Below are 12,342 nucleotides of genomic sequence, written 5' to 3' on the forward strand. Positions count from 1 at the left end.
GAAGGAAGGAAGTGTCGGAAGGAAGTGTCGGAAGGAAGTGTCGAAAGGAAGGAAGGAAGTGTCGGAAGGAAGTGTCGGAAGGAAGGAAGGAAGTGTCGGAAGTGTCGGAAGTGTCGGAAGTGTCGGAAGGAAGGAAGGAAGGAAGGAAGGAAGGAAGGAAGGAAGCGTCGGAAGGAAGGAAGTGTCGGAAGGAAGTGTCGGAAGGAAGTGTCAGAAGGAAGGAAGTGTCGGAAGGAAGGAAGGAAGTGTCGGAAGGAAGTGTCGGAAGGAAGTGTCGGAAGGAAGTGTCGGAAGGAAGGAAGGAAGGAAGGAAGGAAGGAAGGAAGGAAGTAAGTGTCGGAAGGAAGGAAGGAAGGCAGTGTTGGAAGGAAGGAAGTGTCAGAAGGAAGTGTCGGAAGGAAGTGTCGGAAGGAAGGAAGTGTCGGACGGAAGGAAGTGTCGGAAGGAAGTGTCGGAAGGAAGGAAGTATCGGAAGGAAGTGTCGGAAGGAAGTGTCGGAAGGAAGGAAGGAAGTGTCGGTCGGAAGAAAGTGTCGGAAGGAAGTGTCGGAAGGAAGTGTCGGAAGGAAGTGTCGGAAGGAAGTGTCGGATGGAAGTGTCGGAAGGAAGGAAGGAAGTGTCGGAAGGAAGTGTCGGAAGGAAGGAAGTGTCGGAAGGAAGTGTCAGAAGGAAGTGTCGGAAGGAAGGAAGGAAGTGTCGGAAGGAAGTGTCGGAAGGAAGGAAGTGTCGGAAGGAAGTGTCGGAAGGAAGTGTCGGACGGAAGGAAGTGTCGGAAGGAAGGAAGTATCGGAAGGAAGTGTCGGAAGGAAGTGTCGGACGGAAGGAAGTGTCGGAAGGAAGGAAGTGTCAGAAGGAAGTGTCGGAAGGAAGTGTCGGAAGGAAGTGTCGGAAGGAAGGAAGTGTCGGAAGGAAGTGTCGGAAGGAAGGAAGGAAGGAAGGAAGTGTCGGAAGGAAGGAAGGAAGTGTCGGAAGGAAATGTCAGAAGTGTCGGAAGTGTCGGAATGAAGGAAGGAAGGAAGGAAGGAAGGAAGGAAGGAAGGAAGGAAGGAAGAAAAGAAGGAAGTGTCGGAAGGAAGGAAAGAAGTGTCGGAAGGAAGGAAGTGTCGGAAGGAAGTGTCGGAAGGAAGGAAGTGTCGGAAGGAAGGAAGTGTCGGAAGTAAGTGTCGGAAGGAAGTGTCGGAAGGAAGGAAGTGTCGGAAGGAAGTGTCGGAAGGAAGTGTCGGAAGGAAGGAAGTGTCGGAAGGAAGGAAGGAAGGAAGTGTCGGAAGGAAGGAAGTGTCGGAAGGAAGGAAGGAAGGAAGGAAGGAAGGAAGGAAGGAAGGAAGGAAGGAAGGAAGGAAGTGTCGGAAGGAAGGAAGGAAGGAAGGAAGGAAGGAAGGAAGGAAGTGTCGGAAGGAAGGAAGGAAGTGTCGGAAGTGTCGGAAGTGTCGGAAGGAAGGAAGGAAGGAAGTGTCGGAAGGAAGGAAGGAAGTGTCGGAAGGAAGGAAGTGTCGGAAGGAAGTGTCGGAAGGAAGTGTCAGAAGGAAGGAAGTGTCGGAAGGAAGGAAGGAAGTGTCGGAAGGAAGTGTCGGAAGGAAGTGTCGGAAGGAAGTGTCGGAAGGAAGGAAGGAAGGAAGGAAGGAAGGAAGGAAGGAAGGAAGGAAGGAAGGAAGTGTCAGAAGGAAGGAAGGAAGGAAGGAAGTGTCGGAAGGAAGGAAGTGTCGGAAGGAAGTGTCGGAAGGAAGGAAGTGTCGGACGGAAGGAAGTGTCGGAAGGAAGGAAGGAAGGAAGAAAGGAAGGAAGGAAGGAAGTGTCGGAAGGAAGTGTCGGAAGGAAGTGTCGGAAGGAAGTGTCGGAAGGAAGCAAGGAAGTGTCGGTCGGAAGGAAGTGTCGGAAGGAAGTGTCGGAAGGAAGTGTCGGAAGGAAGGAAGGAAGGAAGTGTCGGAAGGAAGTGTCGGAAGGAAGTGTCGGATGGAAGTGTTGGAAGGAAGTGTCGGAAGGAAGGAAGGAAGTGTCGGAAGGAAGGAAGGAAGTGTCGGAAGTGTCGGAAGTGTCGGAAGTGTCGGAAGGAAGGAAGTGTCGGAAGGAAGTGTCGGAAGGAAGGAAGGAAGTGTCGGAAGGAAGTGTCGGAAGGAAGTGTCGGAAGGAAGGAAGTGTCGGAAGGAAGTGTCGGAAGGAAGTGTCGGAAGGAAGTGTCGGAAGGAAGGAAGTGTCGGAAGGAAGGAAGGAAGGAAGGAAGTGTCGGAAGGAAGTGTCGGAAGTGTCGGAAGTGTCGGAAGGAAGTGTCGGAAGGAAGGAAGGAAGTGTCGGAAGGAAGGAAGGAAGTGTCGGAAGGAAGGAAGTGTCGGAAGGAAGGAAGTGTCGGAAGGAAGTGTCGGAAGGAAGGAAGTGTCGGAAGGTAGGAAGTGTCGGAAGGAAGTGTCGGAAGGAAGGAAGTGTCGGAAGGAAGGAAGGAAGTGTCGGAAGGAAGTGTCGGAAGGAAGTGTCGAAAGGAAGTGTCGGAAGGAAGTGTCGGAAGGAAGGAAGGAAGGAAGGAAGTGTCGGAAGGAAGGAAGGAAGTGTCGGAAGTGTCGGAAGTGTCGGAAGTGTCGGAAGGAAGGAAGGAAGGAAGCGTAGGAAGGAAGGAAGTGTCGGAACGAAGTGTCGGAAGGAAGTGTCGGAAGGAAGTGTCGGAAGGAAGTGTCGGAAGGAAGGAAGGAAGGAAGGAAGGAAGGAAGGAAGTGTCGGAAGGAAGTGTCGGAAGGAAGTGTCGGAAGGAAGTGTCGGAAGGAAGTGTCGGAAGGAAGGAAGGAAGGAAGGAAGGAAGGAAGGAAGGAAGGAAGGAAGTGTCGGAAGGAAGTGTCGGAAGGAAGGAAGTGTCGGAAGGAAGGAAGGAAGTGTCGGAAGGAAGCGTCGGAAGGAAGTGTCGGAAGGAAGTGTCGAAAGGAAGTGTCGGAAGGAAGTGTCGGAAGGAAGTGTCGGAAGGAAGTGTCGGAAGGAAGGAAGGAAGGAAGTGTCGGAAGGAAGGAAGGAAGTGTCGGAAGTGTCGGAAGTGTCGGAAGTGTCGGAAAGAAGGAAGGAAGGAAGGAAGGAAGGAAGCGTCGGAAGGAAGGAAGTGTCGGAAGGAAGTGTCGGAAGGAAGTGTCGGAAGGAAGGAAGGAAGGAAGGAAGGAAGGAAGGAAGGAAGTGTCGGAAGGAAGTGTCGGAAGGAAGTGTCGGAAGGAAGTGTCGGAAGGAAGGAAGGAAGGAAGGAAGGAAGGAAGGAAGGAAGGAAGGAAGTGTCGGAAGGAAGTATCGGAAGGAAGTGTCAGAAGGAAGGAAGGAAGTGTCGGAAGGAAGTGTCGGAAGGAAGTGTCGGAAGGAAGGAAGTGTCGGAAGGAAGTGTCGGAAGGAAGTGTCGGAAGGAAGGAAGGAAGTGTCGGAAGGAAGTGTCGGAAGGAAGTGTTGGAAGGAAGTGTCGGAAGGAAGGAAGTGTCGGAAGGAAGTGTCGGAAGGAAGTGTCGGAAGTGTCGGAAGTGTCGGAAGGAAGGAAGGAAGTGTCGGAAGTGTCGGAAGTGTCGGAAGTGTCGGAAGTGTCGGAAGGAAGGAAGTGTCGGAAGGAAGTGTCGGAAGGAAGTGTCGGAAGGAAGTGTCGGAAGGAAGTGTCGGAAGGAAGGAAGTGTCGGAAGGAAGTGTCGGAAGGAAGTGTCGGAAGGAAGTGTCGGAAGGAAGTGTCGGAAGGAAGGAAGTGTCGGAAGGAAGTGTCGGAAGGAAGTGTCGGAAGGAAGGAAGGAAGGAAGGAAGGAAGGAAGGAAGGAAGGAAGTGTCGGAAGGAAGGAAGGAAGTGTCGGAAGGAAGTGTCAGAAGTGTCGGAAGTGTCGGAAGTGTCGGAAGTGTCGGAAGTGTCGGAAGGAAGGAAGGAAGGAAGGAAGGAAGGAAGGAAGGAAGTGTCAGAAGGAAGGAAAGAAGTGTCGGAAGGAAGGAAGTGTCGGAAGGAAGTGTCGGAAGGAAGGAAGGAAGGAAGGAAGGAAGGAAGTGTCGGAATGAAGTGTCGGAAGGAAGTGTCGGAAGGAAGGAAGTGTCGGAAGGAAGGAAGTGTCGGAAGGAAGTGTCGGAAGGAAGTGTCGGAAGGAAGGAAGTGTCGGAAGTGTCGGAAGTGTCGGAAGTGTCGGAAGGAAGGAAGGAAGGAAGGAAGGAAGGAAGGAAGGAAGGAAGTGTCGGAAGGAAGGAAGTGTCGGAAGGAAGGAAGGAAGGAAGGAAGGAAGGAAGGAAGGAAGGAAGGAAGGAAGGAAGGAAGGAAGGAAGTGTCGGAAGGAAGGAAGGAAGGAAGAAAGGAAGGAAGGAAGGAAGTGTCGGAAGGAAGTGTCGGAAGGAAGTGTCGGAAGGAAGGAAGGAAGTGTCGGTCGGAAGGAAGTGTCGGAAGGAAGTGTCGGAAGGACGTGTCGGAAGGAAGGAAGGAAGTGTCGGAAGGAAGTGTCGGAAGGAAGTGTCGGATGGAAGTGTTGGAAGGAAGTGTCGGAAGGAAGGAAGGAAGTGTCGGAAGGAAGGAAGGAAGTGTCGGAAGTGTCGGAAGTGTCGGAAGGAAGGAAGTGTCGGAAGGAAGTGTCGGAAGGAAGGAAGTGTCGGAAGGAATGTCGGAAGGAAGGAAGTGTCGGAAGGAAGGAAGTGTCGGAAGGAAGGAAGTGTCGGAAGGAAGGAAGGAAGGAAGGAAGGAAGGAAGGAAGGAAGGAAGGAAGGAAGTGTCGGAAGGAAGTGTCGGAAGGAAGGAAGGAAGGAAGTGTCGGAAGGAAGGAAGTGTCGGAAGGAAGTGTCGGAAGGAAGTGTCGGAAGGAAGGAAGTGTCGGAAGTGTCGGAAGTGTCGGAAGGAAGGAAGGAAGGAAGTGTCGGAAGGAAGTGTCAGAAGGAAGGAAGGAAGGAAGTGTCGGAAGGAAGGAAGGAAGTGTCGGAAGTGTCGGAAGTGTCGGAAGGAAGGAAGGAAGGAGGGAAGGAAGGAAGTGTCGGAAGGAAGGAAGTGTCGGAAGGAAGTGTCGGAAGGAAGTGTCAGAAGGAAGGAAGTGTCGGAAGGAAGTGTCGGAAGGAAGTGCCGGAAGGAAGTGTCGGAAGGAAGTGTCGGAAGGAAGGAAGGAAGGAAGGAAGTGTCGGAAGGAAGGAAGGAAGGAAGGAAATGTCGGAAGGAAGGAAGTGTCGGACAGAAGGAAGTGTCGAAAGGAAGTGTCGGAAGGAAGTGTCGGAAGGAAGGAAGGAAGGAAGGAAGGAAGGAAGAAAGGAAGGAAGGAAGGAAGTGTCGGAAGGAAGTGTCGGAGGGAAGGAAGGAAGTGTCGGTCGGAAGGAAGTGTCGGAAGGAAGTGTCGGAAGGAAGTGTCGGAAGGAAGGAAGGAAGGAAGTGTCGGAAGGAAGTGTCGGAAGGAAGTGTCGGATGGAAGTGTTGGAAGGAAGTGTCGGAAGGAAGGAAGGAAGTGTCGGAAGGAAGGAAGGAAGTGTCGGAAGTGTCGGAAGTGTCGGAAGGAAGGAAGTGTCGGAAGGAAGTGTCGGAAGGAAGTGACGGAAGGAAGGAAGGAAGGAAGGAAGGAAGGAAGGAAGGAAGGAAGGAAGGAAGGAAGGAAGGAAGGAAGGAAGTGTCGGAAGGAAGGAAGGAAGGAAGCAAGGAAGGAAGGAAGTGTCGGAAGGAAGGAAGTGTCGAAAGGAAGTGTCGGAAGGAAGTGTCGGAAGGAAGGAAGTGTCGGAAGGAAGTGTCGGAAGGAAGGAAGGAAGGAAGTGTCGGAAGTGTCGGAAGTGTCGGAAGTGTCGGAAGGAAGGAAGGAAGGAAGGAAGGAAGCGTCGGAAGGAAGGAAGTGTCGGAAGGAAGTGTCGGAAGGAAGTGTCAGAAGGAAGGAAGTGTCGGAAGGAAGGAAGGAAGTGTCGGAAGGAAGTGTCGGAAGGAAGTGTCGGAAGGAAGTGTCGGAAGGAAGGAAGGAAGGAAGGAAGGAAGGAAGGAAGTGTCGGAAGGAAGTGTCGGAAGGAAGTGTCGGAAGGAAGGAAGTGTCGGAAGGAAGTGTCGGAAGGAAGTGTCGGAAGGAAGGAAGTGTCGGACGGAAGGAAGTGTCGGAAGGAAGTGTCGGAAGGAAGGAAGTATCGGAAGGAAGTGTCGGAAGGAAGTGTCGGAAGGAAGGAAGGAAGTGTCGGTCGGAAGAAAGTGTCGGAAGGAAGTGTCGGAAGGAAGTGTCGGAAGGAAGTGTCGGAAGGAAGTGTCGGAAGGAAGTGTCGGAAGTGTCGGAAGTGTCGGAAGTGTCGGAAGGAAGGAAGTGTCGGAAGGAAGTGTCGGAAGGAAGTGTCGGAAGGAAGGAAGGAAGTGTCAGAAGGAAGTGTCGGAAGGAAGGAAGTGTCGGAAGGAAGTGTCGGGAGGAAGTGTCGGAAGGAAGGAAGGAAGTGTCGGAAGGAAGTGTCGGAAGGAAGGAAGTGTCGGAAGGAAGTGTCGGAAGGAAGTGTCGGAAGGAAGGAAGTGTCGGAAGGAAGGAAGTGTCGGAAGGAAGTGTCGGAAGGAAGTGTCGGAAGGAAGTGTCGGAAGGAAGTGTCGGTAGGAAGGAAGTGTCGGAAGGAAGGAAGTGTCGGAAGGAAGGAAGTGTCGGAAGGAAGTGTCGGAAGGAAGTGTCGGAAGGAAGTGTCGAAAGGAAGTGTCGGAAGGAAGTGTCGGAAGGAAGTGTCGGAAGGAAGGAAGGAAGTGTCGGAAGGAAGGAAGTGTCGGAAGGAAGGAAGGAAGGAAGGAAGGAAGGAAGTGTCGGAAGGAAGGAAGGAAGTGTCGGAAGGAAGTGTCGGAAGGAAGTGTCGGAAGGAAGTGTCGGAAGGAAGGAAGGAAGGAAGGAAGGAAGGAAGGAAGTGTCGGAAGGAAGGAAGTGTCGGAAGGAAGTGTCGGAAGGAAGTGTCGGAAGGAAGGAAGGATGTGTCGGAAGGAAGTGTCGGAAGGAAGGAAGTGTCGGAAGGAAGGAAGAAAGTGTCGGAAGGAAGTGTCGGAAGGAAGTGTCGGAAGGAAGTGTCGGAAGGAAGTGTCGAAAGGAAGTGTCGGAAGGAAGTGTCGGAAGGAAGGAAGGAAGGAAATTTCGGAAGGAAGGAAGGAAGTGTCGGAAGTGTCGGAAGTGTCGGAAGTGTCGGAAGGAAGGAAGGAAGGAAGGAAGGAAGGAAGGAAGGAAGGAAGGAAGGAAGTGTCGGAAGGAAGTGTCGGAAGGAAGTGTCAAAAGGAAGGAAGGAAGGAAGGAAGGAAGGAAGGAAGGAAGTGTCGGAAGGAAGGAAGTGTCGGAAGGAAGTGTCGGAAGGAAGTGTCGGAAGGAAGGAAGGATGTGTCGGAAGGAAGTGTCGGAAGGAAGGAAGTGTCGGAAGGAAGGAAGGAAGTGTCGGAAGGAAGTGTCGGAAGGAAGTGTCGGAAGGAAGTGTCGAAAGGAAGTGTCGGAAGGAAGTGTCGGAAGGAAGGAAGGAAGTGTCGGAAGTGTCGGAAGTGTCGGAAGTGTCGGAAGGAAGGAAGTGTCGGAAGGAAGTGTCGGAAGGAAGGAAGTGTCGGAAGGAAGTGTCGGAAGGAAGTGTCGGAAGGAAGGAAGGAAGGAATGAAGGAAGGAAGGAAGGAAGGAAGTGTCGGAAGGAAGGAAGGAAGTGTCGGAAGGAAGTGCCGGAAGGAAGTGTCGGAAGGAAGGAAGGAAGGAAGGAAGGAAGGAAGGAAGGAAGGAAGGAAGTGTCGGAAGGAAGTGTCGGAAGGAAGTGTCGGAAGGAAGGAAGGAAGTGTCGGAAGGAAGTGTCGGAAGGAAGTGTTGGAAGGAAGGAAGGATGTGTCGGTCGGAACAAAGTGTCGGAAGGAAGTGTCGGAAGGAAGTGTCGGAAGGAAGGAAGGAAGGAAGGAAGTGTCGGAAGGAAGTGTCGGAAGGAAGGAAGGAAGTGTCGGAAGTGTCGGAAGTGTCGGAAGTGTCGGAAGGAAGGAAGGAAGTGTCGGAAGGAAGTGTCGGAAGGAAGTGTCGGAAGGAAGGAAGTGTCGGAAGGAAGTGTCGGAAGGAAGTGTCGGAAGTGTCGGAAGTGTCGGAAGGAAGGAAGGAAGGAAGGAAGGAAGGAAGTGTCGGAAGTGTCGGAAGTGTCGGAAGGAAGGAAGGAAGTGTCGGAAGGAAGTGTCGGAAGGAAGGAAGGAAGGAAGTGTCGGAAGGAAGTGTCGGAAGGAAGTGTCGGAAGGAAGGAAGGAAGGAAGGAAGGAAGGAAGTGTCGGAAGGAAGTGTCGGAAGGAAGGAAGGAAGGAAGGAAGGAAGGAAGGAAGGAAGGAAGGAAGGAAGTGTCGGAAGGAAGGAAAGAAGTGTCGGAAGGAAGGAAGTGTCGGAAGGAAGTGTCGGAAGGAAGGAAGTGTCGGAAGGAAGGAAGTGTCGGAAGAAGGAAGTGTCGGAAGGAAGGAAGGAAGGAAGGAAGGAAGGAAGGAAGGAAGGAAGGAAGGAAGGAAGGAAGGAAGGAAGTGTCGGAAGGAAGGAAGGAAGGAAGGAAGGAAGGAAGGAAGGAAGTGTCGGAAGGAAGTGTCGGAAGGAAGGAAGGATGTGTCGGAAGGAAGTGTCGGAAGGAAGGAAGTGTCGGAAGGAAGGAAGGAAGTGTCGGAAGGAAGTGTCGGAAGGAAGGAAGGAAGTGTCGGAAGGAAGTGTCGGAAGGAAGTGTCGGAAGGAAGGAAGTGTCGGAAGGAAGTGTCGGAAGGAAGTGTCGGAAGTGTCGGAAGTGTCGGAAGGAAGGAAGGAAGGAAGGAAGGAAGGAAGTGTCGGAAGTGTCGGAAGTGTCGGAAGGAAGGAAGGAAGTGTCGGAAGGAAGTGTCGGAAGGAAGGAAGGAAGTGTCGGAAGGAAGTGTCGGAAGGAAGTGTCGGAAGGAAGGAAGGAAGGAAGGAAGGAAGGAAGTGTCGGAAGGAAGGAAGGAAGTGTCGGGAAGGAAGTGTCGGAAGGAAGGAAGTGTCGGAAGGAAGGAAGGAAGGAAGGAAGGAAGGAAGGAAGGAAGGAAGTGTCGGAAGGAAGGAAAGAAGTGTCGGAAGGAAGGAAGTGTCGGAAGGAAGTGTCGGAAGGAAGGAAGTGTCGGAAGGAAGGAAGGAAGGAAGGAAGGAAGGAAGGAAGGAAGGAGGAAGGAAGGGGAAGGAAGTGTCGGAAGGAAGGAAGGAAGGAAGGAAGGAAGGAAGGAAGGAAGTGTCGGAAGGAAGGAAGTGCGGAAGGAAGTGTCGGAAGGAAGTGTCGGAAGGAAGGAAGGAAGGAAGTGTCGGAAGGAAGGAAGTGTCGGAAGGAAGTGTCGGAAGGAAGTGTCGGAAGGAAGGAAGGATGTGTCGGAAGGAAGTGTCGGAAGGAAGTGTCGGAAGGAAGTGTCGAAAGGAAGTGTCGGAAGGAAGTGTCGAAAGGAAGGAAGGAAGGAAGGAAGTGTCGGAAGGAAGGAAGGAAGTGTCGGAAGTGTCGGAAGTGTCGGAAGTGTCGGAAGGAAGGAAGGAAGGAAGGAAGCGTCGGAAGAAAGGAAGTGTCGGAAGGAAGTGTCGGAAGGAAGTGTCGGAAGGAAGGAAGGAAGGAAGGAAGGAAGGAAGGAAGGAAGGAAGTGTCGGAAGGAAGGAAGGAAGTGTCGGAAGGAAGTGTCGGAAGGAAGGAAGGAAGGAAGGAAGGAAGGAAGGAAGGAAGGAAGGAAGGAAGGAAGTGTCGGAAGGAAGGAAGGAAGGAAGGAAGGAAGGAAGGAAGGAAGGAAGTGTCGGAAGGAAGGAAGTGCGGAAGGAAGTGTCGGAAGGAAGTGTCGGAAGGAAGGAAGGAAGGAAGTGTCGGAAGGAAGGAAGTGTCGGAAGGAAGTGTCGGAAGGAAGTGTCGGAAGGAAGGAAGGATGTGTCGGAAGGAAGTGTCGGAAGGAAGGAAGTGTCGGAAAGAAGGAAGGAAGGAAGGAAGGAAGGAAGGAAGGAAGGAAGGAAGGAAGGAAGGAAGGAAGGAAGGAAGGAAGTGTCGGAAGGAAGGAAGTGCGGAAGGAAGTGTCGGAAGGAAGTGTCGGAAGGAAGGAAGGAAGGAAGTGTCGGAAGGAAGGAAGTGTCGGAAGGAAGTGTCGGAAGGAAGGAAGGAAGGAAGGAAGGATGTGTCGGAAGGAAGTGTCGGAAGGAAGGAAGTGTCGGAAGGAAGGAAGGAAGTGTCGGAAGGAAGTGTCGGAAGGAAGGAAGGAAGTGTCGGAAGGAAGTGTCGGAAGGAAGTGTCGGAAGGAAGTGTCGGAAGGAAGGAAGTGTCGGAAGGAAGTGTCGGAAGGAAGTGTCGGAAGGAAGGAAGGAAGGAAGGAAGGAAGGAAGGAAGGAAGTGTCGGAAGGAAGGAAGTGCGGAAGGAAGTGTCGGAGGGAAGTGTCGGAAGGAAGGAAGGAAGGAAGTGTCGGAAGGAAGGAAGTGTCGGAAGGAAGTGTCGGAAGGAAGTGTCGGAAGGAAGGAAGGATGTGTCGGAAGGAAGTGTCGGAAGGAAGGAAGTGTCGGAAGGAAGGAAGGAAGTGTCGGAAGGAAGTGTCGGAAGGAAGAAGGAAGTGTCGGAAGGAAGTGTCGGAAGAAGTGTCGGAAGGAAGTGTCGGAAGTGTCGGAAGTGTCGGAAGGAAGGAAGGAAGGAAGTAAGTGTCGGAAGTGTCGGAAGTGTCGGATGTGTCGGAAGGAAGGAAGTGTCGGAAGGAAGTGTCGGAAGGAAGGAAGGAAGTGTCGGAAGGAAGTGTCGGAAGGAAGTGTCGGAAGGAAGTGTCGGAAGGAAGTGTCGGAAGGAAGGAAGGAAGGAAGTGTCGGAAGGAAGTGTCGGAAGGAAGGAAGGAAGGAAGGAAGGAAGGAAGGAAGGAAGGAACAAGGAAGGAAGTGTCGGAAGGAAGGAAAGAAGTGTCGGAAGGAAGGAAGTGTCGGAAGGAAGTGTCGGAAGGAAGGAAGTGTCGGAAGGAAGGAAGTGTCGGAAGGAAGGAAGGAAGGAAGGAAGGAAGGAAGGAAGGAAGGAAGGAAGGAAGGAAGGAAGGAAGGAAGGAAGGAAGTTTTGGAAGGAAGTGTCGGAAGGAAGGAAGGAAGGAAGGAAGGAAGGAAGGAAGGAAGGAAGTGTCGGAAGGAAGGAAGTGCGGAAGGAAGTGTCGGAAGGAAAGTGTCGGAAGGAAGGAAGGAAGGAAGTGTCGGAAGGAAGGAAGTGTCGGAAGGAAATGTCGGAAGGAAGTGTCGGAAGGAAGGAAGGATGTGTCGGAAGGAAGTGTCGGAAGGAAGGAAGTGTCGGAAGGAAGGAAGGAAGTGTCGGAAGGATGTGTCGGAAGGAAGTGTCGGAAGGAAGTGTCGAAAGGAAAGAAGGAAGGAAGGAAGTGTCGGAAGGAAGGAAGGAAGTGTCGGAAGTGTCGGAAGTGTCGGAAGTGTCGGAAGGAAGGAAGGAAGGAAGGAAGCGTCGGAAGGAAGGAAGTGTCGGAAGGAAGTGTCGGAAGGAAGTGTCGGAAGGAAGGAAGGAAGGAAGGAAGGAAGGAAGTGTCGGAAGGAAGGAAGGAAGTGTCGGAAGGAAGTGTCGGAAGGAAGGAAGTGTCGGAAGGAAGGAAGGAAGGAAGGAAGGAAGGAAGGACGGAAGGAAGGAAGTGTCGGAAGGAAGTGTCGGAAGGAAGTGTCGGAAGGAAGTGTCGGAAGGAAGTGTTGGAAGGAAGGAAGGAAGTGTCGGTCGGAACAAAGTGTCAGAAGGAAGGAAGTGTCGGAAGGAAGTGTCGGAAGGAAGGAAGTATCGGAAGGAAGTGTCGGAAGGAAGTGTCGGAAGGAAGGAAGGAAGTGTCGGAAGTGTCGGAAGTGTCGGAAGTGTCGGAAGGAAGGAAGGAAGTGTCGGAAGGAAGTGTCGGAAGGAAGGAAGGAAGTGTCGGAAGGAAGTGTCGGAAGGAAGTGTCAGAAGGAAGTGTCGGAAGGAAGGAAGTGTCGGAAGGAAGTGTCGGAAGGAAGTGTCGGAAGTGTCGGAAGTGTCGGAAGGAAGGAAGGAAGGAAGTAAGTGTCGGAAATGTCGGAAGTGTCGGATGTGTCGGAAGGAAGGAAGTGTCGGAAGGAAGTGTCGGAAGGAAGGAAGGAAGTGTCGGAAGGAAGTGTCGGAAGGAAGTGTCGGAAGGAAGTGTCGGAAGGAAGGAAGGAAGGAAGGAAGGAAGGAAGGAAGTGTCGGAAGGAAGTGTCGGAAGGAAGGAAGTGTCGGAAGGAAGGAAGGAAGGAAGGAAGGAAGGAAGGAAGGAAGTGTCGGAAGGAAGTGTCGGAAGGAAGTGTCGGAAGGAAGGAAGGAAGGAAGGAAGGAAGGAAGGAAGGAAGGAAGGAAGGAAGGAAGGAAGTGTCGGAAGAAAGGAAGTGCGGAAGGAAGTGTCGAAAGGAAGTGTCGGAAGGAAGGAAGGAAGGAAGTGTCGGAAGGAAGGAAGGAAGTGTCGGAAGTGTCGGAAGTGTCGGAAGGAAGGAAGGAAGGAAGTGTCGGAAG

This window comes from Ammospiza caudacuta, chromosome Z (genome assembly GCF_027887145.1).
Source record: "Ammospiza caudacuta isolate bAmmCau1 chromosome Z, bAmmCau1.pri, whole genome shotgun sequence".
Taxonomy (NCBI): Eukaryota; Metazoa; Chordata; class Aves; order Passeriformes; family Passerellidae; genus Ammospiza; species Ammospiza caudacuta.